Source organism: Oryctolagus cuniculus, chromosome 21 (genome assembly GCF_964237555.1).
Source record: "Oryctolagus cuniculus chromosome 21, mOryCun1.1, whole genome shotgun sequence".
NCBI classification, from domain to species: Eukaryota; Metazoa; Chordata; class Mammalia; order Lagomorpha; family Leporidae; genus Oryctolagus; species Oryctolagus cuniculus.
Window position 1 is genome coordinate 25,520,491 of NC_091452.1, and position 26,200 is coordinate 25,546,690.

At 50.3% G+C, this 26,200-nt stretch overlaps 1 protein-coding gene and 1 long non-coding RNA gene across 13 annotated transcripts in view; both read left to right on the forward strand.

Moving 5' to 3' along the window:
* LOC103351717 (uncharacterized) overlaps positions 1–18,949 on the forward strand; it is a 23,429-nt gene extending 4,480 nt beyond the window's left edge. Inside the window, exons 4-7 of the long non-coding RNA XR_011385163.1 lie at positions 2,462–2,565; positions 14,186–14,350; positions 14,656–17,668; positions 17,778–18,949. This is a non-coding gene — a long non-coding RNA (uncharacterized lncRNA). The remainder of the gene's footprint in view (positions 1–2,461; positions 2,566–14,185; positions 14,351–14,655; positions 17,669–17,777) is intronic.
* LOC108178662 (immunoglobulin lambda-1 light chain) overlaps positions 1–26,200 on the forward strand; it is a 353,981-nt gene that overhangs the window by 239,518 nt on the left and 88,263 nt on the right. The gene's annotated exons all lie outside the window — the stretch shown is intronic.

Consider the following 26,200-nt stretch of genomic DNA (forward strand, 5'->3'; position numbering starts at 1 on the left):
CTCGAGGCCCTGTCCTCCCAAGTCCTGAGACTGCTCCCCAGTTTAGCAGGACTGCACAAGACCGAAGTTTTACATCTATTATAGTATTATAGTATTACATCTATTACATCTATTATTATATGGGAGATGCTGTATGAATGGGATCTTTGAAAGGTTCACAGTAAAAGCATATTATGAAAAAATTGGGCAAGGGCTTCAAAAATTTCTGTACCACAATTAGTTTAGCTTTTAATTCTATTTTCCATAAGTTTTTTTTTTAAAAAAAGATTTGTTTATTTGCAAGGCAGATTTAGAGAGAGAGAGAGAGAGAGAGAGAGAGAGAGAGAGAGAGGGAGGGAAGGAGGGAGGGAGGGAGGGAGAGACACAGAGAGACAGATCTACCATGTGCTGGCTCACTCCCCAAATGGACACAATGACCAGGGCTGGGCCAAGCTGAAGACAGGAGCTAGCAACTTAATTCAGGTCTCCTGTGTGGGTGGCAGGGACCTGAGTACTTGGGCCATCTTCTACTGTTTTTCCAGTGTTTCATCAGGGAGCTGGATCAGAAGCAGCTCAGCTGAGACTTGAACCAGTGCTCTTATATGGACAGAGTGGCTTAACCTGCTGTGCCTCCACAATGCTGGCCCTATGTTATTATTATTATTATTATTATTATTAAAGATTTATTTATTTAGGTGAAAGGCTATGAGTCTAGCATTTGAGAAATGGAAAAAATAGTACTTTTAAGGATTATGGCACCAATTCCAGTCTCCACTCTTGGAGCTATGTGGTAGCTGTTGGCAACCACAACAGATGATTTGCAGAAGATAAATGTTGGGGTTGGAGCTGGTGTGGTGATGCATCAGGTTAAATCACTGCTTGCAATGCTGGCATCCATGTGAGCACCAGTTCAAGTTTTGGCAGCTCCTGCTAATGCTCCTGGGAAAGCAGAGGAAGATGGTCCAAGTGCCTGGGTCCCTGTCACCCATGTGGGAGACATGGGTGGAGTTTCTGGCTCCTGGCTTTGGCCTGGCCCAGACTCTGCTGTTTGGAGAGTGAGCCAGCAATGGAAGATCTCTCTCTCTCCCTCTCTCCCTCTCTCCCTCTTTCCCTCTCTCCCTCTGTCTCTCCTTCTCTCTCTATAACTCTGCCTTTCCAATAAATAAAATAAATCTTTTTTTTTAAAGATGCTGGAATGGTTCATCAGTGATGGCCAAGTAGGAGTTGTAGGGGTGGGAAATTTCCACCTTCATCCTCTTAGAGTCCCACCTGGGACCAAGACCTAAACTGACATAAAGCAGATGAACAGGTGTGGATGTGTGGTGCTGTGGGTTAAGCCTCCACTTGAGACACCTGCATCCCATATCAGAGTGCTAATCCCATATCTCTTGCCACTCTGTATTACTTCTTCTTTTTTTTTTTGACAGGCAGAGTGGACAGTGAGAGAGAGAGAGAGAGACAGAGACAGAGACAGAGACAGAGAGAAAGGTCTTCCTTTTTCCATTGGGTCACCCTCCAATGGCCGCTGCAGCCGGCACGCTGTGGCCGGCGCACCACGCTGATCTGATGGCAGGAGCCAGGTGCTTCTCCTGGTCTCCCATGGGGTACAGGGCCCAAGCACTTGGGCCATCCTCCACTGCACTCCCGGGCCACAGCAGAGAGCTGGCCTGGAAGAGGGGCAACCGGGACAGAATCCGGTGCCCCGACCCAGACTAGAACCCAGGGTGTCGGTGTCGCAAGTGGAGGATTAGCCTATTGAGCCGCAGCGCCGGCTGCCACTCTGTACTTCCAACCCAGCTTCCTGTTTTGTTTTTTAAAGATCTTATTTATTTATTTGAAGGTCAGAGTTACACAGAGAGAGGAGAGGCTGAGAAAGAGAGAGAGATCTTCCATCCACTGGTTCACTCCCCAACTGGCTGCAATGGCTGGAGCTGTGCTGATCCGAAGCCAGGAGCCAGGAGCCAGGAGCCAGGAGCCAGGAGCCAGGAGCCTTTTCCGGGTCTCCCACATGGGTGCAGGGGCCCAAGGACCCGGACCATCCTCCACTGCTTTCCCAGGCCATAGCAGAGAGCTGGATCAGAAGTGGAGCAGCCAGGACTTGAACCGGTGCCCATATGGGATGCCGGCACTTCAGGTCAGGAAGTTAACCAACTGCGCTACAGCGCCGGCCCCCCAGCTTCCTGTTAATGCACCTGGGAGACAACAGATGATGGCTCAAGTACATGAGCCCCTGCCACTCATGTGGGAGACCTAGATGGAGTTCCAGGCTCCTGGATTCAGACTGGCCCAGCCCTGGCTGCTGCATTTCTTTGGGGGGGGGAATGAACCAGGAAGATGTCTCCCTGTCTCTCCCTTTCTCTCTGTCATTCTGCCTTTCAAATAAATACATGCATAAACAAATCTTGAAAAAATACATAAAAACAGATTTGTCTAGATTGACCAGAGAAAACATGCAAACATATTTTATATAATTTTTATGCAGCATGAGATCCTGCGTGGGGAAATGAAGGCCCCTGAAGAAGCAGCTCACATCAGCTAATCATATACTGGTGAAGAAGAACTAAGTTACACATGGAGGTTTTAAAGGTAAGAATGATTTTCATAAGGTCAAGGTCTCTACCAAATTCTTCTGGCCTCAGCTTCTTGTCTTTGAAGATAAGAGTGTTGCTTTTGTGTTTCTCAAACAGCAGTTTCATTCTCTGCCTTTAGGAGCTCCATCCAGATCTCCCATGTGGATGGAAGGGGCCCAAGGACTTGAGCAATCACCGGCTGCCTCCCAGGGTGCACTAGCAGGAAGGGGGATCTGCGGGCTCTAACTGACATTCAATTATGTGATTCAGGCATCCCAAGCAATGGCTTACCCTGCTGCTTCACCACACCAGCCCCAGAAGCACATTGTTGAGGCTTAACCACCAACACCAGGCGAGTGACAAAGGGCAAAGGGGGAGCTAGGACATCTGACACCCACGGCGATAGAAATTCTCGATAAACATAGCGCAGTACCAACAGACAAGACATATGGGCCACCAGTAAAGGTCTAACATACTAACCAGCATGTTCAGAGGGAAGCAAGAGAGGAGGGTACTGGGACTGGGAGTCGAACTCTTACAGAAAAGCTTCCTAGATAGCCCAACCTATGAAGCCAAGTCCCCCCGAGTCCAGGGGTCCTTTCAAAGTCAATGAAGAATGAAGTTAAAAGCTAAATTTGCCCTGCAAAAATACTTGTAAATCCACATATAGTTTTTTCATAATATGTGTTTTCCTTTAACATTTTGAAGACTTCTATATGCATGGATTTCCCAAGTTGTTTGCACTAAGAGAGACGTATCTTTTAATTCCCTTTTCCATGAACCTTTGTAAGTACTCTTGTATTTGCTTATCATATTTGCTTAGTGTGGCTGTTGTGATAAATCATCAAAGTACAAACTGGGTGGCTAAAAATAAGGACCTGTAAATGATTCCACCTGATATGTTTGGAGCAGGCACTCAGTCCGCCATGCCTTACTTCTAAGTATTGGTAGAAAAACATACAATGATCACACACTACCCATGGGTGGAAGATCTCAGTCCAAGCTGGTGAACTACCCTGAGTTCTGGTTCTGGTAACATGGACACTGATGAAGGCTAAAGGGAGACCCAGCATCTGGTATCCCAAGTGGACTCCAGGTCCCCGGTTCTGGACTCTTGGCTCAATCTTCCTTTGAGCCCTGTCCAGCTGCTGAGAGGGTTCCTGGAATCTTTGCCGTGCAGACTGATCTCTTTCTCTTTCCCCTAGTGAAGTTTTTGACACACCAAAAGGCTTGGTTCTGGTCCCGTTTCCCTCCTGCAGTGCTCCCACCAGGGCTGGCACCGATGTGGATCTAGCATCTCTCTGGCCCTGAACTGAGACCACCTCTCCAGAAGTGATCCACTGGGCTCCAGGGTCGCTGGGGCAGACAGTGGTCCCGGTGGAGGAGTGTCTGAGTCAGCAGGTGCACTGGGTGATACATTCCACTGTGGACCAAGAGGGAGATACACAGTGCTTGCATTAGGAGGAAAAGTGAGGGGAGGAGAAGGAAGCAGGTGTATACAAGAAGCTGACCGCTGATTCCTGGGTCTCCTCCTGAGCTCCATTCTTGAGCTTAGCTCTCCTGTGTAAGCCACTGGGGGGCAGCAAGGGCCTGGATTTGAGAGCTGCAATGGCCCAAATGCACTGCTAAGGTTTATCCTGGCCTGTAGGGGGGCCCAAGTGATTGCAAAACATTCATAAGCATGTGGTCCCCATTGAGTCTCTTCATTGCAGATGCCAGTCAATATCCCTGGGCTTCTGTCTCAGGCCTCTGCCGAGGCTGGGGACAGGGAGATGTGGGAGCATGCGCCCTTGCAGGGGTAGAGAAGGATGAGGAGTTTCCTGCCAGCCCTGCCTTCAGTCCCTGGAAGGAAGCTGTTGGACGCTTCTGAGGCAGGCTCACCCCCCAGGGAAGGGATGAGTGAGTCTTCAGCTTTCTCTGCAAACAGAATCATGTTCTCCAGGAAGGAACAGGTCCTGTGCCTCTCACCTCCTGTATGTTATGGGGTGACTGCAGAGACAGAACAAGAAGAGTACCCCCAGAGCAGAGTGTGGTGTTGGCTGGGCAGGGGTATATGAGGAAACACATACAAATCTATTTCTCACTATATATAATATATGTAGAATATGTAAATACATATTAACAACTATTATATTATAATTATATATAATTTATGTATTATATAAAATAGAATATATGTATTTAACATGCCTCATTGTGGCTAGTAGACTGAGCAAGCTTAACCTCTCCATCTCAGCTTCCTCCTTCTTTTATAAATATTTATTTATTTGAAAGGTAGAGATATAGAGAGATAAGGGTGGGGGAGAGAGGTATCTTCCATCCACTGGTTCACTCCTCAAATGGCTGCAACTGCCAGAGCTGGGCCGATCTGAAGCCAGGATCCAGGAGCCTCTTCCAGGTCTCCCACATGGGTGCAGGGACCCAAGCACCTAGGTCATCTCCTGCTGCTTTCCAGTAGTGTTAGCAGGGAGCTGGATCCTAAACTGAGCAGCCAGGGTTCTAACCAGTCACTCAGATAAAGGCTGGGTCCATCCTAAGAGGCAGCTTTCTCTGCTGTACCACACTACTCTCCCCTATTTTAATATGTTGTATTTTCATTTTCATTCAGGTCAATGCATTTTATAGCTTTCTTTGGGAGATGGCACTTTAACTACGGATTATTAGAAGTATAAATCTCCAAGCATGTTAGTGTACTTGGGCAGCTGCAGCACTATCTCCTGCTTTATAAGCAACAGCAACATTTCAGACTTTACCCTTGTGTCCTAGCACCTTTAAAGCCTGTGAATGGTCCCCAAACACAAGTAATGCATGGGGTCAATTCTCAGCCTTCAAGGACCCTAGATTTCTGTATACGCATGAGAGTTCTTCAAAAAGTTCATGGAAAATAGAATTAAAATATAAATTTAGTTGCGTGCAAAAAATTTTGAAATCCAAGCACACATGGAGTTTTCAGGAAGTTGATGGAAAATGTTATGAAAAAGCTTTGCATACATTTCATAATTTCTTATACCAAAATAAACTTATTTTTAAATTCATCTTCCCACAAACTTTTAAAAAATAGCCTCATGGAAGGACAACCATGCATAAATGTCTGTGCCAGGATCCACTGAGGGAATCTGGGCTTAATTCCCATAGGACCTGGTGGGGTGACCCAACTGTCACTTTCCAGGGTGCAGCCCTGGAGGTCTCACCCACAGTCCAGGTCATGGCAGGTAGACAGATGCTCCCCCTCCCTAACAGTTCAGCCTTTCTCATAGTTGTTCACACATTCCAATATTTTCAACCTCCATTTCCCAACTACCCTTTTTTTGTTAAAGTTTTTTTTTTTATTTGAAAGGGAGGGGGAGAGAGAGAGAGAGAGGTCTTCCATCTGCTGGTTCATTCCCCAAATGGCTATAACAGCCAGAGCTGGGCCAGGTTGAAACCAGCAGCCAGAAGCTTCATCCGGGTCTCCCACATGGGTGGCAGGTGCCCGAGCTCTTCTTCCACTTTTTTTCCCAGGTGCATTAGCAGGGAACTGGATCAGAAGCGGAGCAGCCAGGACTTGAACCATCATCCATATGGGATGCAGCACCTCAGGCGGTGGCTTTACCTGCTATTCCACAGTGCAAGGCTCATTCCCAACCACTTTCTGTCTCTCCTCAAAGTACTCAGTGCCTTCTCGCTTATCTCAGACGGGGACAGCGACACACATTAACCCTTAAGCAGCTGGATCTCAGCCCGGGGGAAAGGGGTCTGCTGTTGGAGACAGAGACTCTTGTCCTGAGTCTGTGGGCCCAGACTCCATCAGGCTGATCAGAGGCTGTGCCTGCCTGCAGGGTGTGTAACCTTGTGGAGGCGACCAGTACGGGGCAGAAGCTCAGGTGGTGGTTTTTATCCTCAGCGTCTGATTCCACACTTGTTCTCCATCACAGCACAACTAGGACTATTTGTGAATGACCTGGATGGGTGCAGGAGGGCAGGCAGTCGCCAGCGCTGCTTCTAGGTTTCTGCTGTTTAATCTTCTTCAAAGGAAGTTGTTGTGTTTGCAGTTGGGTGCATCATGTAGAAAACCAGTAGAAGATGTGAGTAGGGGTGAGCACTCAGGCGTGACAATCCGAGCCACTGCAGCCCATTGCAGCTTGTTGATGTAAAGATTCAGGCTGGGAGAAGAGCCACCTGCATTTTCTTAAATAATGAACCCATAATAAGGCTGACCCTCAGTCTCCCTGGGGGATTGGTTCCAGGAGCCCTCCCCCGCCCCCTGCAACAGATACCCAAATCCATGGATGCTCAAGTCCCTTCTATGGAATGGCCTGGAATTTGCGTACAAGCAGCTTAATGCCATTAAATACTCTAGAGATGAAACTTAAATCACCTCTGCAGTAGTTGCAAAGCCTAAAACAATTTAAAGAGTCATTTAAGGACTAGGGAAAAGGAAAAAAAAAAAAACAGTCTATGTGTATTCAATGCAGACGCAATTTCTTCAAATAATTGTTTGATCCAAAGTTGGTTGAAGCCACAGAGGTGGAACCTGTATGTATGGAGACCTGACTATGTCTGTGTTCTTGTTGATACATATACATGGATTTACACATACATGTCAGGGGTGCAGTGGGTTCAGCCTCTGCTTATGATACAGGCATCCCATCCACAAGTGCAGGTTTGAGTCCCGGCTGTTCACATTCCGGTTTAGTTAATGTGCCTAGAAAAGACAGCGGATGATGCTCCATTAGACTCCTGCCACCCACATCAGAAACCCAGATAGAGTTTCTGGCTCCCAGCTTTGGCATGGTTCAGCTCTGGCTGTTGTGGCCACTTGGGGAGTGAACCAACAGATAGAAGATCTCTCTCTCTCTCTCTCTTTCACTTTATCTCTTCCTCCTCTCCCTCTGTCATTCTGCCCTTCAAATAAAATAAAATTTTTCGTTAAATATTTATTTATTTATTTGAAAGTCAGAGAGAGGAGAGGCAGAGAGAGAGAGAGAGGGAGAGAGGGAGAGAGACAGGGAGAGAGAGAGAGGTCTTCCATCCGATGGTTCACTCCCTAGTTGGCCGCAATGGCTGGAGCTGTGCTGATCCAAAGCCAGGAGCCAGGAGCTTCTTCCATGCCTCCCACATGGGTGCAGGGGCCCAAGGACTTGGGCCATCTTCTACTGCTTTCCCAGGCCACAGCAGAGAGCTTGATTGGAAGTGGAGCATCCGGGTCTCGAACTGGTGCCCATATGGGATGCCGGTACTTCAGGCCAGGGCGTTAATCCACTACGCCACAGCACTGGCCCCAATAAATAAAATTTTTAAAAAGCTCATGGAAAATTAAAGTGAAAGGTGATGCACATTTTTGAAGCATCTCAGACATATACATAGATATATTTTATAATTATTTGATTTATTTGAAAGGCAGAGTTACAGAGAGATAGAGACAGAAAGAGAGATCTTCCATCCACTGGTTCACTCCCCAGATGGCTGCAACGGCCAGAGCAGCCAGAGCTAGGCTGGTCTGAAGCCAGGAGCCATGAGCCCCATCCGGTTCTCCCACGTGGATGCAGGGGTCCAAGTTCTTGGGCCATCCTCTGCTGCTTTCCCAGGCACGTTAGCAGGGATCTGGATCAGAAGTGGACCAGCTGGGACTTGAACTGGCCCTGATTTGGGATGCTGATACTGCAGGCTGTGGCTTAACCTGCTATGCCATAGCTCCAGCCCTGAGGATTTCTGGGTTTGATACCACACTTTTTCCACTACATCATATTTTCTGAATATGTTGCCACAGAAATATTTGTGCTAGGAAACATTGGCTAAATTTTGCCTTTAATTTTGTTTTAATTTTGCCTGATAAGGAGGTAGAACTTGGTCTCTTTATATTTTTAACTTATCTGCTTCAATTTTATTGGGTATTACTTATATTTTGTGCAAGTGGCTTTTCTGGTTGGCAGCATTTGTTGTTCTTGTTTTTTGTTTCATCTCTTATTGGGAATATACATGGATATAGAACTTTTTCATATATTTTTTTTGACAGGCAGAGTGGACAGTGAGAGAGAGAGAGACAGAGAGAAAGGTCTTCCTTTTGCCATTTGTTCACTCTCCAATGGCTGCTACAGCGGGTGTGCTGCGGCTGGCGCACCGCGCTGATCTGAAGCCAGGAGCCAGGTACTTCCTCCTGGTCTCCCATGTGGGTGCAGGGCCCAAGTACTTGGGCCATCCTCCACTGCCCTCCTGGGCCACAGCAGAGAGCTGGACTGGAAGGGGGGCAACCAGGACAGAATCTGACGCCCCGACCAGGACTAGAACCCCGTGTGCCGGTGCCGCAGGCAGAGAATTAGCCTAGTGAGCCGCAGCACCGGCAACTTTTTCATATTTAAATTTTTAAGCAATTCATTTGAAAAGCAAAGACACACTGAGAGAAAGACAGACACAGAGACGTTTCCTTTCACTACTTCATTCCCCAAATGCCCACAACAGGCAGGGTGGGGCTAGATCAAAGCCAGGAGCTATTGTGAATTGAGCGGCAATAAACATTAAGGTGCAGACTGTTTTTTTTTTTTTTTTTTTTGTTTGTTTGCCAATTTAATTTCCTTTGGGTGAATTCCAAGGAGTGGGATGGCTGGGTTGAACGGTAGGGTTATCTTCAGGTTTCTGAGGAATCCCCAGACTGACTTCCATAGTGGCTTGACCAGTTTGCATTCCCACCAACAGTGGGTTAGTGTCCCTTTTTCCCCACATCCTCGCCAGCATCTGTTGTTGGTAGATTTCTGTGTGTGAGCCATTCTCACCGGAGTGAGGTGGAACCTCATTGTGGTTTTGATTTGCATTTCCCTGATTGCTAGTGATCTTGAACATTTTTTCATGTGCTTGTTGGCCATTTGGATTTCCTCTTTTGAAAAATGTCTATTGAGGTCCTTGGCCCATCTCTTAAGTGGGTTGCTTGTTTTGTTGTTGTGGAGTTTCTTGATCTCTTTGTAGATTCTGCTTACTAATCCTTTATCTGTAGCATAGTTTGCAAATATTTTTTCTCATTCTATCGGTTGCCTCTTCACTCTCCTGACTGTTTCTTTTGAAGTACAGAAACTTCTCAATTTGGCTTTGACTGCCTGTGCCTCCAAGGTCTTTTCTAGGTAGTCTTTGCCAGTGCCAATATCTTGCAGAGTTTCTCCAATGTTCTCTAATAATTTGATGGTATCGGATTGTAGATTTAGGTATTTAATCCATGTTGAGTGGATTTTTGTGTAAGGTGTAAAGTAGGGGTCTTGCTTCATGCTTCTGCACGTGGAAATCCAGTTTTCCCAGCACCATTTATTGAATAGACTGTCCTTGCTCCAGGAATTGGTTTGAGATCCTTGATCAAATATAAGTTGGCTGTAGATGTTTGGATTGATTTCTGGTGTTTCAATTCTGTTCCATTGGTCTCTCCATCTGTTTCTGTACCAGTACCATGCTGTTTTGATTACAACTGCCCTGTAGTATGTCCTGAAATCTGGTATTGTGATGCCTCCGGCTTTGTTTTTGTTGTACAAGATTGCTTTAGCTATTCGAGGTCTCTTGTGCCTCCATATGAATTTCAGCATCATTTTTTCTAGATCTGAGAAGAATGTCTTTGGTATCCTGATTGGTATCGCAATGAATCTATAAATTGCTTTTGGGAGAATGGACATTTTGATGATATTGATTCTTCCAATCCATGAGCATGGAAGATTTTTCCATTTTTTGGTATCCTCTTCTATTTCTTTCTTTAGGATTTTGTAATTCTCATCATAGAGATCTTTAACGTCCTTGGTTAAGTTTATTCCAAGGTATTTGATTGTTTTTGTAGCTATTGTGAATGGGATTGATCTCAGAAGTTCTTTCTCAGCCATGGTATTGTCTGTGTATACAAAGGCTGTTGATTTTTGTGCATTGATTTTATATCCTGCTACTTTGCCAAACTCTTGTATGAGTTCCAATAGTCTCTTAGTAGAGTTCTTTGGATCCTCTAAATAAAGAATCATATCGTCTGCAAAGAGGGATAGTTTGACTTCTTCCTTCCCAATTGTATCCCTTTAATTTCTTTTTCTTGCCTGATGGCTCTGGCTAAAACTTCCAGAACTATGTTAAATAGCAGTGGTGAGAGTGGGCATCCCTGTCTGGTGCCAGATTTCAGTGGAAATGCTTCCAACTTTTCCCCATTCAATAGGATGCTGGCCATGGGTTTTTCATAAATTGCTCTGATTATATTGAGGAATGTTCCTTCTTTACCCAGTTTGTTTAGAGTTTTCATCATGAAAGGGTGTTGAATTTTATCGAATGGTTTCTCTGAATCTATTGAGATAATCATATGGTTTTTCTTCTGCAGTTTGTTATTGTGATGTATCACATTGATTAATTTGCAAACATTGAACCATCCCTGCATACCAGGGATGAATCCCACTTGGTCTGGGTGGATGATCTTTCTGATGTGTTGTTGTATTCTATTGGCGAGAATTTTATTGAGGATTTTTGCATCTATGTTCATCAGGGATATTGGTCTGTAATTTTCTTTCAATGCTGCATCTTTCTCTGGCTTAGGGATTAAGATGATGCTGGCTTCATAGAAAGAATTTGGGAGGATTCTATCTTTTTCGATTGCTCTGAATAGTTTGAGAAGAATTGGAATTAGTTATTCTTTAAATGTCTGGTAGAATTCAGCAGTGAATGCATCTGGTCCTGGGCTTTTCTTTGTTGGGAGGGCCTTTATTACTGTTTCAATTTCTGTTTCAGTTATGGGTCTATTTAGGTTTTCTATGTCTTCATGGTTCAATTTAGGTAGATTACATGTGTCCAAGAATCTATCCATTTCTGATAGATCTTCCTGTTTGCTGGCATACAAGTCCTTGTAGCAATTTCTGATGATTCTTTTTATTTCTGTGGTGTCTGTTGTTACGTTTCCTTTTTTAGCTCTGATTTTATTGATTTGGGTTTTTTCTCTTCTTTTTTTAGTTAGTTGGGCCAATGGGGTGTTAATTTTGTTTATTTTTTCAAAAAACCAGTTCTTTGCTTGGCTGATTTTTTGCAATGTTTTTTGGATTCAATCCTGTTGATTTCTTCTCTGATTTTAATTATTTCTCTTCTCCTACTAGATTTGGGTCTGGTTTGCTGCAGTTTTTCTAGATCCTTGAGATGCATTGAAAGCCCATTTATTTGGTGCCTTTCCAATTTCTTGATGTAGCACCTATTGCTATAAACTTTCCTCTCAACAATGCTTTTACCGTATCCCATAAGTTTTGATATGTTGTGTTGTTATCCTTGTGGTTCCCTTGCCTGCAAAGGAACAACACTGCTCCCAGCTGATCAGTCTTCAGTAGACTTTTATTTAAACAGGATAGAAAAAGAAACCCTTGAGCAAGGGGAGCTCCGAAAGGAAGGGGAAGCTCCCGTACCATATCACAAACAGCTTATATAGCATAACATTGCAGAAGCATGTAATGCAAGCTTAGTCCATGCTACAGTCCATGCGGCGGTGTTCCAATCGGGTGCCTGATCATGCACAGTCCATGCGTTCCTTGTCCAACCATAAAGGTGATCATGCGCCTTCATCCAATCAAGCAGGCGACTCGGGTGCTAACAACAAGCTTCCACCTGGTGTTTTCTCAGCCTTGGTCAGTGGGAAAAGAAGTATGGGAAGCCCCAAGGCCATAGTTGTTTTGACTCTAGCCTGGGGTTATGAAACGGTCCCTATATCGCAGCTCAACAGAAACCATAAACATCCACACAGCAGTAACTAATGCCAATGATCAGCAAGCCAAGCCTTAGCATGTGGGCCCATGGCCAGCCATGGGTCCCCACAATCCTCAATTACTTCCAGAAAGTTTTTGATTTCTCTTTTGATTTCTTGAATGACCCAGTGTTCATTCAGGAGTATGTTGTTCAGTCTCCATGTGTTTGCATACTCTCTAGGGATTCCTGAGTTGCTAATTTCCACCTTCATTCCACTGTGGTCTGAGAAGCTGCATGGTATGATTCTAATTCTTTTAAATTTGCTGAGACTTGCTTTATGGCCTAGTATGTGATCAATCCTAGAGAAGGTTTCAATGTAGGATTGAAAGTTCTGTAGATATCTGTTAGATCCATTTGGGCAATAGTGGCGATTAAATCTGCTGTTTCCTTGTTGATCTTCTGTCCGGATGATCTGTCTATTTCTGAGAGTGGAGTATTGAAGTCCCCCAGTACTATTGTATTGGAGTCTAAGTCTCCCTTTAAGTCTCTTAACATACCTTTTAAATAAACTGGTGCCCTGTAATTAGGTGCATATACGTTTATAATAGTTACATCTTCCTGTTGAATTGAACCCTTAATCATTATATAGTGCCCCTCTTTGTCTCTCTTAACAGTTTTTGTGTTAAAGTTTATTTTGTCTGATATTAATATAGCTACACCTGCTTTTTTTTCATTTCTGTTGGCATCGAATATCTTTTTCCAACCTTTCACTTTCAGTCTGTATGCATCTTTGTTGGAAAGATGTGTTTCTTTTAGGCAGCAAATAGATGGGTTTTGTTCCTTAATCCATTCAGCCAGTCTATGCCTTTTAACTGTAGAGTTGAGTCCATTAACATTCAATGTGACTAGGCAGAGGCTGGGGGGCTCAGCTCCTGTTGGTAATTGCCCTGCTGCTTCTACCAGCAGGAAGCTGAACCCAGGCACTCTGATGGGGGATGTGGGAGTCTGCAGCTGCATCTTACCCACTGTGCCAAACGCCTGGCCCAGGATGATCTTAAACAAGAATATCAACTGCTGTAGCATGCAGGGGGTAGGTCTTTATTTATTTATTTGAAGATTTTTAAGGGTTTCTCAGGGGAACTTTCCATGGCCATCCCAAGAGACAAAGGCAAAGTCAATAGTCCCTCATCCAAGCCCTCATACTCAAGCCTTGTGGTTTTCTGAGCTGGCCATTGACCTACTGTCATTTTAGTACTATCTCAGATTACACAAACAACAGTGTTGACACAACAGATATCACGTGCCCCACCCACTTGTTCCTATTCCTCCATGTAATTTGTCCCACCCATGGCTGGGGCATTTCCTTTCTTGTAATCTTTTTTTTTAAAGATTATTTATTTATTTGAGAGAGTTACAGACAGTGAGAGTGAGGAGAGGGAGAGAGAGAGACAGAGAGAGAGGTCTTCCTTCTGCTAGTTCACTCCCTAAATGGGTGCAACAGCCAAAGCTGGGCCAATCTGAAGCCAGGAGCCAGGAGCTTCTTCCAGGTTCCCATGCGAGTGCAGGTCCCAAGGACTTGAGCCATCTTCTACTGCTTTCCCAGGCCATAGCAGAAAGCTGGATTGGAAGAGGAGCAGCCTGGACTAGAACTGGCACCCATATGGGATACTGGCACTGCAGGCAGAGGATTAACCTACTGTGCTAGAGCGCCGGCCCCCTTTTCTTGCAGTCTTAGAAATGCCTCAAGTGTTACACACTGCGATCATTTGCTTACAACCCTTGCCCCAGGCCACAGTCTTCATCACTGCAGAGCTGGGGACAGAGCAGTGGGCATGAACCATGAGACAGGGAAGGTGGAGGGGGGAGTGACTGCTCCTTCCTGCACTTGTTTGTTGGCAGGGCTGAGATGGGGTCTCCACCACAGCCTATGATCTTGTCCTCACCATTGTCACAAAAACTTAAAAGGGACATATTTTTGTTTTTCACACCAGAACCACTGCCATTTGTGTAACAGGAAGGAAAATGCTATCCAAGATTGGTCCCATTTCCTGGATGCTGGCAGGGGCTCATTGTGTCCTGACTGTGAAAATCTGGATTTTCATGCTCTCAGCTGATCCTGCAGTCCAGAGACACAGAAGAGGCTGAGGCCAGGGCAGGTGAGGGTGGGGGGAGCAGAGCAGGTGCAGGAAGCAGATTTGCATGGAAGTCCCGCCCTTTTCTGATGCAGGGCGGGGGAAATATAATGGGTGTGAGGGAACCATGCCCACTACTGGGGCTCAGGAGGCAGCTCTGGGGGCATAGCACCATGGCCTGGGCTCTGCTCCTCCTCACCCTCCTCACTCAGGACACAGGTGACCTCCAGGGGAGGGCCCTGGGGACAGCTGGGCTGATGCTGTGTCTGCTGCTGCCCAGGCTCCCCTGGCCCAGCCCTGACTCACAGAGTGTGCTTCTCCCTCTGCAGGGTCCTGGGCCCAGCCTGCCCTCACTCAGCCGTCCTCAGCGTTTGGAGCTCTGGGCGGCTCGGTCACCATCTCCTGCACTGGGACCAGCGATGATGTGGGATATACTAATGCTGTGTACTGGTACCGGCAGCTCCCAGGAATGAGCCCCACACTCCTGATTTATTATGACAGCAAGCGGCCATCAGGGATCCCTGAGCGCTTCTCTGGCTCCAAGTCGGGCAACACAGCCTCCCTGACCATCTCGTGGCTGCAGCCTGAGGACGAGGCTGCCTATTACTGTAGTTCATATAGAAATCCTAACACTCTCCACAGTGGTACAAGTTCATGGGGAAGTGAGACAAAAACCTGCCCTGAGCTCACAGCTCCCTCCCTGCTCTGAAAATGCTTCCTCACCCTGTGCAGAGGGGGCTGCCGGCACCAGGGCCTGGCCCTGATAATTCAGTGTCCCAATGTCCTCTGCTCTCCCTCATCATTAAATCCAAAGCAGCCATGCCTGTGGGTGATCATCTGTACATAATGACACTTCCTCTGTGTGTGTGGCGTTGTTCTAAATGTGCACGTTTTCCCAGGCCTCCAGGGGCAGACACGAGGGAGACAGAGACCTGGCACAGACCTTCCATAACTCAGCTTTCTGCACCATTGTGGCTCTGGGACAGTCAGTCACCATCTCCTGCACTGGGCTGAGCAGGAGGTACAATGATGTGCATTGGTAGCAAAGGAATCCAGGCGCTCCTCCCAAGGTCCCAGTTTAATCACCCGGCCATGTGGTCATTTGGGGAGTGAAGCAGCAGATGGAAAATCTCTCTCTCACTCATCCTCTCCCTCTCTCCCTCTCCTTCTCCCTCTCTCCTCCTTCTCTCCTTCCTGCCCTCTCTCCCTACCCTCCCCTCTCTCCCTCTTCCTCTTTCTATCACTCTGCCTTTTCAATAAAAGCAATACATATTTTTTAAAAAGATTTATTTTGTTTATTTGAAAGGCAGAGTTAGAGAGAGAGAGAGAGAGAGAGAGAGAGAGAGAGAAGCCTTCCATCCACTGGTTCACTCCTGAAATGACAGCGGCAGCCAGAGCGGAGCTGATCCAAAGCCAGGAGACTCCTCTGGATCACCCATGGGTGCAGGGGCCCAAGGACTTGGGCCATCTTGTACTGCTTTCCCAGGCCATAACAGAGAGCCAGACCGGAAGTGGAACAACTGGGACTCGAACCGGTGCCCATATGGGAAGCCAGCGCTGCAGGCCAGGGCTTTAACCCGCAGCGCCACAGCACCGGCCCCAGCAATACATCTTTTTAATAAATTTCTGAGGCCTGTTCTGTGATGTAGTGGGTGAAGCATCCACCTGGAGCATTGTTATCCCATATGGGCGCTGGTTTGAGACCTGGCTGCTCCACTTCCAAACCAGCTCTCTGTGTATGGTCTGGAAGAACAGTGGAAGATGACCAAGTGTTTGGGCCCTGAACCTACAAGGGAGATCCAGAAGATGCTCCTGGCTTCGGATCAGCCCAGTTCTGGCTGTCACGGCCACTTGGGGACTGAACCAGTGAATGGAACACTTCCCCTCTCTCCTTCTCTCTCCCTCTCTGTAACTCTGACTCTCCAAGAAAAAACAACTTTCAAAAAAAGATCTATTTCATTTTGAATGAAGTTCCTGAAAGAGTCTCCTATTAATGCTATTAATGCCATAATTCTGTGACCACAGGCCGACAGGCCCCTCCTCGTGACGCCCACAGCACCAGCTCTGCCTGGACGCCTCGTCCACAGAGGTCTCTGCTTTACCCTCTGCAGAGAATGAGCCAGGCAGGGACCAGCTGGTCCACACAGCCATGGAGGGAGGTGGGGGTGCAGGTGCAGCTGCCATGTAGGAGGCTTCGTCCCCATTGTCTCAGCGGCCTCTTTGCCTCCTTTACTTCCTTGCTGAGAAGGGGAAGTGGCCGTCTCTGTGGGACTCTCCTCTCCAGGAGCCAGTCTGACCTCACTGTAGAATCCCTGTTGCAATGCATGCCTTGGTGCACAGGCAGGAACAGCTGAGCTGGGATTTGGGGCACAGCAGAGTGAGGCTGGGCTTGATAGGGGCTGGGTACACCTTCTTCCTGGAGGAAGCCAGACACAGAGGGAATCAGCGTTGAATGGTCCCAAAGGGACCAGGGCGGCTCGGGCACTGTCCCGGGTTGAGGCAGTAGGTGGGAGTAGAAGAGAGTGGTATGGTCAGGATTTGCAGGAACCACTGAGGTGCACTCCTGGGTTCAGTGTCCTATAGGTGGCCACCAGGGGGCAGCAAGCGCCTGCACTTGGGGAGTTGTATGCTGGGGTTTACCCTGCTCTGTCTGACACCCCAGAACTGCTTCCTCCTGAGACCCCCACCCTCCCAATGGAGCCATGAATCACATTGGTCCCCATTCACTCTTCCTGGTGCCTCACTCTCTAGAAACAACCACCGATTACTCAGGCTGCATCCAGAGTGCACTGAGGGGCCTGGGACAGGCAGGTGCCCACGAACTGATCTTCACTGAGAGAGATCACAGGGTTTAGTGTGGGTTTCCTACCATGTGTTCTGGCCACAGCACATCAGACAGCTGGATCTTATCAGAAACCCTGGGCCCATTACTGACTGCAGTCCAAGGACACACACGGGGGAAGTGCCGGTCTCCTCTGTGTGCAGCCTGTGTGGCGCCCCCAGCAGGCAGGGAAGGAGCAGCCCACTCCAGGCTCCTGGTGCTGGCACAGCCACGGGTGCAGCCTCCTGTGAGTCAGGAACTGCAGCTGGGCGAGTTCCTGTCCTCAGCTGAGCGCTGAGCAGGGCACAGGAGAACTCAGAGTCCAGGGAGGGGAGTGGAGCCAGCAGAGGAGGGCAGGCTGCTGATTTGCATGGAGGCCCCGCCCACTTCGATGCAGGGGAGGGGATAAAAGTCAGGTGTGAGGGAGCCATGCCAGTGCTGGGGCTCAAGAGGCAGTTCTGGGGGTGTCTGCACCATGGCCTGGGCTCTGCTCCTCCTCACCCTCCTCACTCAGGACACAGGTGACCTCCAGGGGAGGGCCCGGGGACAGCTGGGCTGATGCTGTGTCTGCTGCTGCCCAGGCTCCCCTGGCCCAGCCCTGACTCACAGGGTGTGCTTCTCCCTCTGCAGGGTCCTGGGCCCAGCCTGCCCTCACTCAGCCGTCCTCGGTGTCTGGGGCTCTGGGCGGCTCAGTCACCATCACCTGTGCTGGAAGCAACAGTGACATTGGGTACAACAGCCTCATCTCCTGGTACCAACAGCTCCCAGGTTCAGTCCCCAAACTCCTGATGTTTAGAGTTGATAGGCTTGCCTCAGGGATCCCTGAGCGCTTCTCTGGCTCCAAGTCTGGCACTACGGCCTCCCTGACCATCTCAGGGCTGCAGCCTGAGGACGAGGCTGACTATTACTGTGTCTCTTATACAAGCAGTCGCACTTCCCACAGTGCTGCAATTACATGGGGAAGTGAGACGAAAACCTGCCCTGAGCCGACAGCTCCCTCCTTGCCCTGTAGATTCCTCCCCCGTCCTAGTCATATCCACCCTGCGCTGCTGTGTCCATGTCAGGGTTAACCTGGGGAAGTTCTGCCACACTGAGAAGAGGTGGGGTTTCCCCTGCCATTCCTGGGCCAAATATCAGCTGTTCTAGGAGTGTGAGTGTGTGTGTGTGTGCATGTGTGTGTGTGTGGATTCTTTCATTATCCCTGGATCTGCTCAACACTGGGATCTGCTGTGACAGAAATGAGACACTGGGGATCCCTAAGCGAAGCAGCAGCACCACGTTTCCTCCTGCACAAAGCAGCCGTGGCTGCAGGGCCCATGCTGGTGGGGAGGCAGAGGTCCCTGAGTCCCAGGGCACGGCCGGGGCGGAGCAGACTGGGGAGGGCTGACCAAGGCCGCCTGTTCAGAGAGCAGCCAAGTAAACAGAGAGCATAACAAACATGGAAGAGTCTCCTTTAGGATTTTGTGGGGTGACCAAGAGGGGATAGAAATGATATCAATGTCAAGTTTATGGTCTGGGGGAGCTCACTCCTGCTGCTCAGGTTCTGCCCCCGATGTCCTCACACATCTGCCTACAGCGACGCTCACTGCAGCACAGGGACCCTCAGCACTTTCATGAATCAGTCACCTGGGTGTCAGTGGTGGCACTTGGGGCCTCGGGGAGCTGGGTCCCACTCGGAGGAGGGGTCTCTGCAGATGCACACACAGAGTGTGTGTCTGACTCCCGTGAAGAATAGGCTGCCCTGTAGGATGGCTTCGTCCCCACTGCCCCCAACACTTCTCTTTCCTCTTTGCGTCGATGCTGGATTCACCAGGTTTCTGTCCACAGCAGCGGGATGGGGCTGATTGCTGCCTGATTAGCACGACGGCTGCTGTGATCCATGGAGGTGGGGACAGAGGGGAAGGAAGGCGAGGGGACTCAGTGTCTGGGGCTCTGGGTGGCTCGGTAACCATCACCTAAACTGGAACCAGCAATGACATTGGTGGTTATAATGATGTCTCCTGGCATCAGCAGATCCCAGGAAGCAGCCCTAAGACCATGATCTATGCTGTCAGTACTCGGCCCTCAGGTTTCCCCGAGTGCTTTTCTGGCTCCAAGTCTGGCACCACGGCCTCCCTGACCATCTCGGAGCTGCAGCCTGAGGATGAGGCTGACTATTTCTGCAGCTCATACACGAATACCTACAATCTCCACAGTGGTGAAAGGGCACGGGGAAGTGAGACCAAAGCCTGCCCTGAGCCCACAGCTCCCTCCTTGCTCTGATGCTGCTCCCCCCCCCCCCCAGTGTGCAGAGGGGCTGCAGGCACCCTGACCTTGGCCTCCAATTCTGCTCCAGCTTCTCTCCACATGGTCTCCACAGGAGACTCTTTCATGGTCACTGAGTGTGGAGAGTGACGTCTTCCTGTTTGTCTCCCTGGACCCTGGGCAGGCGGCCGTGCTCTGCCCTCCCCAGGCTGTGAGGGCACTGGCAGGGCTCTGGGACCCAGGTCCTCTGTGTCCTCATCAGCATGGGCCCTGCCCCATGGCTGCTTTGTGCATGAGGGAACACCTGGCGCTTCTGCTCCTTTCTGAGGGAGCCCCAGTGTCTCACACATATCCTAGAAGACCCCACTGTTGAGCAGACATCCAGGTATAAAAATGAGTTCTCTCTCCCTCCCTCCCTCTCTCCATCTCCCCCCCCCCCCCACGCACTCACACACTCACACACTCCTTGAACAGCTGACTTACGGTCCACGAATGACAGAGAAAACCCAGCTCTTCCCAAGGCGCAGATCTTTCGAGTTTAACCCTGACATGGCCACGGTGGCACAGGATGGTTGGGCACCGACTGTTAGATCCCCCTTTCTATCAGATTCTCCAACACACCCTGCCCCGACATTCTCACCAATTCTTTCTGCTGTGAAATTCATTGTCCCACAGGGACAGTCAGTGCTCATGAGTAATCGCCTGGGCGGGAATGGTGGCACCAAACCCTCATAGAGCAGGGAGTCCCGTCCTGAGCTCCCCGGTTCTGTGTGAGGCTGAGCAGGGGCGGGGCTGTCTGTGAGCTGAGAGTCCTTGACTGCTGGCTTTCCCCTCCCAAGTGGCCTTTGCATCTTTTCCACCTGCTGCCTTCCTTGGCCAGGTCCTGCTTGGAGGTGCGCGTAAGACTGTGGTCCCCATGGTCTCAGGTCCACCAGAGCAGCAGGAGAGGGCTGTGTCTGGTGATGGTTCTTAGTTTTCCTATTGGTTCATTTGTGGATTTTGAATGTTGTGGTTCTACCACATCCACAAGCACACACACGGGCACTGTCTTCTCCCCTTTCTCCTTTGGTGTTGCATCAGAATCATGTCTACCTCCACTTTTATTCTCAGTCCCCGTTCTGTGTACTTAACACAAACATTAGGTATAGCTGTGGATTTGTTCTGAGAGGAGGAGTGCAGTGGGGGCAATAGGCGTGGAGTCACCACACAGACCCTGGGAGTAGGGTGACAGCCGGCCAGAGGTGAGCAGCCCACAGACTCGTTTATTTCACGTGGTACAGCAACTCAAATAGCCAAGGCAGCCAATCTGGTCAAGGGGCGGTTTATGACCTAACCAATCACAGCCTGTTGCCAGGCAGTTTCCAAAGCCATCCAATCACAGCCTGTTGCCAGGCAGTCTCTGTTACCAGCAGCTATCTTGGCATGGCCTTCTCATTCCACCACATTAGGTAGCTCTTATGTTAAGGTCTTGAATTTACTTTATTATGGAGCAGTCACATCTAAAGAGCTTAGTGCCAGTGCTATTTGAAAGGAGGACTTAGTGAGAGAGCAAGGAGGACTTAGTGAGAGAGAGCTCTTCCCCACTGGTTCAAGTCCACTTGTCTGTAACAGCCCACAGGGGCAGGACAAGCCACAGATCTCCATCCTGGACTGCAGCAGGTGTGGTAGCGGCCGTCATCTGCCCCCTTCCCAGGCCCAGATCTGCATCAGGAGCAGAGTGGCTGGGAGCTGAGCCAGCGATCATGAATGAGAGGCCAGCAAGCAGACCATGGCTTAGCCTTCCAGGTCTCAGCACCTGACTCTCTGAGCTTGATTCTGGGACTAACAGAACTCACAGGAAAGGAAGGTGGCCCTGCATGAGGCCGAGAGATCTCCCTGCAGGGACGGCCTGGCTGTCTGCTCTGTGCTCAGGGCCTTTCCACAGCCGTCCCAGGGACAACGTCAAAGTCACTGCCCCCATCCAGGCCCCGCACCCAGCGTGGGGGTTTCCTGAGCAGGGCATTGAACTGTGACTGTGTTGGTGTGATCCAAACTCCAGACACTCACCCACACTGATGGCTGAAATAACCCAGCACCTGTGGCATTCCAGCAGTCAGGGACCCACAGCTGCCATTGTCCTACCCCTGTTCCTGCTCCTCTAGCCTCCATGGTCACCATCAGCTTGTCCACCACATTGGCTGGGGCGTCCCTCTTTGTGCTCTTAGAAACGTCTCGTGGGCAGTGGACATGGACACTGCCATCATTTCCTCACGATGTCCACTCCCGTGGAACCCTCAAGCAGAAATGAGCCCCCTCCCTTCCCCACAGCCTCACACACTGCCTCCCCTCCTGCCTTCCTTTGGGTCCTCCTGAGCTGTCTCGCCCCCAGCACCCTCTCTCTCTCAGTGTTGGGAGAGGTCCCACCCCCTCACTTGGCCCCTCCCACATTCAGCCTCCCAGGGAGGTTGGACTTCAGGGTCCTCTGCCAGTTCCTCCTCCATAATCTCAGACTCCCCTCAGGGGCACAGACCTGGGACCCCTGCTTGGAGGGGAGGATCTGGGACCTGGGCAGGCAGCAGCCACCTTCCATCCTGGAGGAGGCCAGAGGACAGAGGGGAGGCTGGGGTGGCTCAGGAAGGAGCAGGGGCCTGTCCTGGGCTGGGAGGAAGGAGGAGGGAAGGAACAGAGCAGGGATTTCCACCCCACTCAGCTGCCCTCCCAGGGGCAGGGGAAACCTCGCTGGGTGACCACCAGGGGGCAGCAGGGGACTTCATGGGGAAGTGGCTCCTGTGGTTCACCTTGCCCTTTAGAGACCAGGAGTTCTCCTGAGCCCTCCAAAGGGTAAGGAGGGAACAGGACCCCCAAATCTCTTCTGTCCCAATAAGTTCCTGCCCTAAGAAAACAAAACCCAGCCAACAGCCACATCTAGGTCAGTGCAGAGGTGGGGACAGAGCAGTGGGTGTGAACCCATCCTGCCTGGGGAGACAGGAAGAGTGGAGGGGGATTGACTGCTCCTTCCTGCATGTGTGTGCTGGCAGAGCTGAGACGGGGCCCCTCCAGCACCTTTGACCCTGTGCGCCTCAACGTCACAAAATACTCAAAGAGAAATCGCTTGTTTTTCTACCAGGATCAAAGCCTTCCCTGGACTAGGAAGGAAAAGGACCCCCCAAGGCTGGACCCACCTCCCCGATGCTGCCAGGGCACATTGTGTCCTGACTCAGGAGCTCCATGTCACAGGGACTCCACGCCCTCAGCTCACCCTGCAGCCAGGGCACAGAAGCATCAAGGGTCAGAGCAGGTGGGAGTGGGAGGGGCAGAGGCAGGAGCAGAAGCAGACTTGCATAGAAGCCCCCCCTCCTTCCAGTGGGGTGGGGCATAAGAGAGCTCTGGGGCAGCAGGCTCAGTGCTGGGGCTCAGGAGGCAGCTCTGGGGGCGTCTGCACCATGGCCTGGGCTCTGCTCCTCCTCACCCTCCTCACTCAGGACACAGGTGACCTCCAGGGAAGGGCCCGGGGACAGCTGGGCTGATGCTGTGTCTGCTGCTGCCCAGGCTCCCCTGGCCCAGCCCTGACTCACAGAGTGTGCTTCTCCCTCTGCAGGGTCCTGGGCCCAGCCTGCCCTCACTTAGCCGCCCTCAGCGTCTGGGGCTCTGGGCAGTTCCCTCACCATCCCCTGCACTGGAACCGTCTTTGACATTGGATATACTAGTGCTGTCTCTTGGTACCAGCAGCTCCCAGGAAAGATCCCCAAACCTCTGATTTATTATGTCAGTACTCGGCCCTCAGGGATCCCCGAGCGCTTCTCTGGCTCCAAGTCTGGCATCACGGCCTTCCTGACCATCTCGGGGCTGCAGCCTGAGGATGAGGCTGCCTATTTCTGCTGCTCATGGACAAGCAGTGGCACTTTCCACAGTGGTGCCAGTGCATGGGGAAATGAGACCAAAACCTGCCCTGAGCTCACAGCTCCCTCCCTGCTGTGTTGATTTCTCCACCCTCCTATGCATTGGTGTTGCAGACATGAGCTTGACATTCAGTTCTATATAGTTCCTGTGGGGAGCAACTGGGAGCAACTCGGACTAGACTAAGTTACTGGAATTAAGACTTATTCTATGCATCTGCTCTCCCACAATATGGCGCTGAGAAGGGAGAAACAGCTTCTACGCAGCTGCCTCCAGTTCAACCAATAAGCAGCAGGACCTGCTCCTGATTGGAGGAGAGCAGCGTACTCGGCGTGTTGGTAGCAGAGTTGGGATTGGTGGAAGAGGACTATAAAGGAGGAGAGAGCCACCATGCACCAGGAACATCTAAGGGAACACCTGTGCAGCCCCTGAGAGAGCCGGCCGGCGGTGTGCCGCTCCCCCGCGGAAGTGGGGAAAGTGGCTAGGGGGAACCGCCCTTCCACGGAGGTGGAAGTGTCGGTAGCCAACCCGGGAAGAACCAGCAGCAAACCCGGGGAGGGCCGAGCAGACAAAAGAACAGCGCAGGGTCCTGTGTTGCTCCTCCACGAAGAGGGGGAGCGACAGTTCCTCCACTCTCACACCATGAACTCCAAACCAGTCTGTTTCCTGTTCATTGTGAGTGGCAGAATGACAGCTTCTGTTTGCTTGGCTGCGCTTTGAACTGGCTGCCATGGTCAGCCCTGCCCGCCCCATGAAGGCACTGACAGGGCACTGGGACAGAGGAGACCTCTGCATCCCCATGCGCATGGGCACTCAGCCTCTCTGCTTCCTGCAGGAGGAAATACCAGCGCTCTGCTCCTTTTCTTATGGATCCCAGCGTCTCACTTATATCATAGCAAATCCCCATGCTGAGTAGAAATCACAGTGTAATGAATGAGTTCACACACACACACACACACACACACACACGTTTCTTGAGCAGCTGATATTTTGCCCACGATTGTCAGGGGAAAACCCAACCCAATTCTTCCCAATGCGCCAGCACTTCCCCAGTTCTAACCCTGACATGGCACAGCGGTCAGGGTGGGTGGGCACTGATGTGAGCTCACTCCTGCTCAGGTTCTGCCCGATGTTCTCACAAATCTCTCTCCTGCAATGTTCATTATCGTAGGGTGACAGTCAGTGCTTTCCTGAATGAATTGCTTGGGTGGGAACAGTGGCACACGTGGCTGTGTAGAGCAGAGAATCCTGTCCTGAGTCCCCCTGCTCTGTGTGAGGCTGGGCAGGGGCTGGGCTGTCTGTGAGCTGTGAGTCCTTGTGACAGCACCTGCGGGAGGGTGCGGGGCTACCGCTCTGCATCCTCCATGGCCTCTGACCCGAGACTCCCTTCCTGACTGCAGGCGCAGCACTGGGGTTTTACAGAGCATCTGCAGGTGCACAGGAGGGCAGGGCACCCTCCTCCTGTCTTCTGGGGGTTTTCCAGCTAAGGTGGCACAAATATCCCTGAGAGAAAAGCGTCATTGCTTTCCCAGAAGGAAGCATTAAGGGAGAATCAGTGGAGAAATGCTGAGAGATCTTGGCCCTAATCGGATACTACTTGAGCTGTTTCCAGCCTTGAGTCTCCTGGGTGTGGAGATGCATTGTGTCTGAAAAGCACCTTGGGCTTCCTCCAAAATGTAAACTACACATATTGTAAAGTTAGGTGTAAATACACGAGAACTGTCCATTTGACAAAGAGAACTGAAATGTTAAAAGTCTCCTTGTTTCTAAACACTGGCAAGGATTTCCCAGGCCAGGCCATCATGGACTCAGCCCTCAGGGAATCCACACTCACTGGGTTCCACCTGCTGCCTGCACGGCCCTGGGTCTGTTGATGGGGAAGAAGGGAGCTGAGGGCCTGACCTCTGCTTCATCAGAGCAGGGGGAGGGGCTGTGTCTGCCCTGGGCCCTGCCCTGGTCTTGTCCACCTGCTGTGTTCATGCTGGGGCGACCTTGCTCTTGCCACAGCAATAAAACCTCAGGGCACAGCAGTCACCCATTAGTTTCATGTTCCTCTTTGAAATTCTCTCAAATTTTGCAGTTATTCTAAGGTCTTGTTTTTCATCATAGAAAAAGAGAAGCGTTCTAGGACTGCTGCCATGTTTCATGTTCTATTTCATGCTGATAAGGACGACCCCCAAAATAAAATTGTAAAATCAACGTATGTCATCCACTCACAGCAACCAATGAATGCCAGCCTGTCCACCCACTCCTACACCTGCTCCAACAGAAGTCAGGGCCATGGCAAAGGCAGGGCTTCCCACTGAGGTCATCGGCCATGGCTGACTGGAGCCAGAGCAGGGCCACGCAGCCAGGGTCTGCTCAGGGACTATTTCTCATATTTTCTGATTCTGCTCTCAGCAAGGTCACCTGCAGTAACTGAGAAACCTTTCCTTGTAGGGAAAAGGGAACTCGGTGATTCTGGGTGACTGGGTGTGGACATAATAGTGCAACAATGAATCTCAAGTTGGAGACAAGAGATCCAGGGGCAGCAGAGCAGAGACAGGAGCCTTGTGCACACCCAGACTTCTCCTCCCAGGAGGACAAGACGCCCACTGCCCCATCATCAGGGCCAGGTCTGGATGGGGATGACCCCTGGAGGGAGGGGTCATGAACTCAGTGTTCTTGTGCCCAGAAGCCCCTCTTCGTGACGCCCACAGCACCAGCTCTGCCTGGACGCCTCGTCCACAGAGGTCTTTGCTTTACCCTCTGCAGAGAATGAGCCAGGCAGGGACCAGCTGGTCCACACAGCCATGGAGGGAGGTGGGTGTGCAGCTGCCCTGTAGGACGGCTTCGTCCCCACTGTCTCAGTGGCCTCTTTGCCTCCTCTACTCACTTGCTGGGACTCCACTGTGTTCCATTCACACCAGCAGGGTGGCCCTGACTTCGTCCAC